Raw genomic sequence first — 2,732 nt, forward strand, 5'->3', positions numbered from 1 at the left:
GTGGCCTCGACGGTGAGCCCCATCGATCCGAAAGAACAGCTGCAGGCAGAAATGCGGTCACTGGGGTACGTTGAAGGACTATTTATAAGCTTATATACCATTATCCATGCGAATAAATTGCCGTCGCAAGCTTGCAGTTCAATATCCGAGTTTTTTCTGCTTTGTAGGTTTGATGAAGATATTTTCACTCGCAACCTGGAGGCCAGCGTTGAGCCCAATATGTGGGGGGGGGAAAGGGCCTTAAAGAACTCGATATATCGATTATTGTACCTGGGCTTATGCGCTATGGAGTTTCGGCAAAAGTTTTGCGCCATCCTTAATTCATCGGAAACTTTCTTTTTTTTTTTTTCTTAGGACCAGTTTTCTTCTTAGTTTTCAACCACGGACTCTTTTCCTTCTTATTTTTCGCCATACACGATACGAAAAACGAATACAAGCGAAAACTTGGGGTGAATAAATCACAAGTTGCAAACGTAAACAAATGAGGAAGAGAGGCGACATGAAATGAACGACTCCGTATCTTTTCCCGCGAAAAGCATCACGGGAAGCCCTGACGCTGATACATTTTAATTGGCTTATAGCACTCTGGCGGGTGATAGAATTTCATATGAAACAACCTCTCTTATTGATAATTCGCGCACGCATCAAGATTTGTAATATATATAAATTTTTTTTGAAAATGAAGCGAGACTAGTAATGTTTAATTTGGCCTTAAAATGTTTTTGGCAAAAAAACGACTCTTGAAAGTATCCGGTAACCTTAACTTTGTATTGTCTCGGGCGGTGTTTACCATGGTATCAGTTGGCGTTTACATACGCAAAATATTTACCTAGGTAAGTAAACTCCAATACCTCGGTAAAACGCTAAACATGGTGTAAACACAGCAGGAGTTTGAGTAGAGAAATAAATTCAGTAAAATGGTTGCTTTTTCTTTACCAGTATGGTTGGTTCAAACGAACCACAAGACTAATTATAGTAACGGCGCCAGTTCAAATATAAATAATTTTACTTTTTACGGATGAGGTTACTTTAGCGCTAAACAAGCCAAGGATACTTTTTACAAGATCAACTGTTATAAATGTGTGCCAGTCTCGGAAGGAAGTTGAGTAACAATACTGTACAATTAAATAAGTGATTTATCATTCAGAAGCGCACATATCACAAATATCTTACAAAAGGCAGATAGCATGCTGCTCTTACCAAAAGGAGGAAAAGGAGACAATAAAATTTGCATACATTATTTCACCAATTATCGAAGGAGAAAATTAATTTGATTAGGAATCCTTTCCAGACAAATATGACCTGAAAGCTATGTTATGGCTCTTTTAAAATGGTCAAATTGCTAGTGATTCGAATTTGACAACTGTTCACAGAATCCCAAGAAAAACCACCGTCAATCATTTTATTTTCCAAAGAGAAACCATTGTTTTACTTTCACTCGACCCTACAAATAAATTCGTGAACGATTCAACATGAATTGAAACTTGTTCACTTTAATGTTCGTAGGGCCATGTCATACACCGTCGCTTTGCCCTCTGGTTGGGAATCCCGACATTTTAAAAGATTCCAAAGGCTCTGCCGATATATTTCATTCAGAAGAAAATAAACGCATGGATTAAGCGATGCGTTGGAGTAAAATATGAACTTGACTGCAAAGTTCCAATGGTCTATTCCACAAGGAATTTTTTCCTGCAGCGCAAAAAGGTGTAACAATCCAGTGATATCTATAGGAAGTATACACATAACAAAAAAAACTATGATGGTCAGAATATTCTTAATGATCTTAGTGTCTTCTTTTCGCCTTCGCCGTCTGAATGAGGACACTGTTTGCCAAAATGATCTCTGTTTTAGTATAGACCTGAACATGAGTGAATATAAAACCGTAATGACCGCCAAGGGGATGACAATTAAGATAACTGATATCGCCACGAAGTAGATTCTTTGAGCTTGTAGACTGTCAAACGCGGGTTCCCAGCTGAAGATGCAATAACGTATGTCATTGACTTGTTTGAGACGCACTGTGTAAAAGTAATTGCCGTGTAGACCCATAGCTATTAACCATATTAGTGGAATAAGGACTCGTCTCCGTCTTGGTGTTATGATGGGGTCTCTATATGGCTGAACCACTCCAGCATACCTATCTACAGTGATGAACAAGATACTTTGAATCGATACAGCAATGGAAATGTCTTGGAAGAAATAAACAAGTTTGCATAAAATAACTCCAGCAGTCGCGTCAATCAGCCATCTTTGCACGCCGGTGAAAATTTGTGCGAGCTCTCGCGGAACGGCGAATGCCGATACCATTAAATCTGAGATGGCCATATTTGCGATTAGCAAGTTGGTAGTCGTTTGCATGTGTTTGTATCTGGCAACGATGGCGATGAGTGCAGAATTTCCGAGCAGTGATATCAGCATAATGATAGAGTAGCAACCTGCTTTGACTAGTTTTATATCGATATGGTCATCTTTTGTGAATTGCATGCATTTGGCTCCAGTTTAGTTTGGGTTCGTTGAATTCTCAAGCGAATCATCCATGGTACTACTCCAACATCATTAAACGGAGCCATCGAGTTGACTTTCCTAGAACTGAAATAAGAAAAGTTGTTGTTTAACGAGAAGCATGCAAGTCTGTTTCTTAAAAAAACATCTTTCAAAAACTCATTAATAATTCGTAAACCCATTGACCAAATGGTCGATAAAACATCACGTGCAGTGGTTTTAAAACCCGA

At 38.8% G+C, this 2,732-nt stretch overlaps 1 pseudogene; it reads right to left on the reverse strand.

The window, feature by feature from the left end:
• Window positions 1-1,060: 1,060 nt before the first annotated feature.
• On the reverse strand, window positions 1,061-2,732 carry LOC146486335 (QRFP-like peptide receptor; annotated as a pseudogene).

This window comes from Pavona decussata, unplaced genomic scaffold, assembly GCF_977016875.1.
Source record: "Pavona decussata unplaced genomic scaffold, jaPavDecu1.1 SCAFFOLD_21, whole genome shotgun sequence".
Lineage (NCBI taxonomy): Eukaryota > Metazoa > Cnidaria > Anthozoa > Scleractinia > Agariciidae > Pavona > Pavona decussata.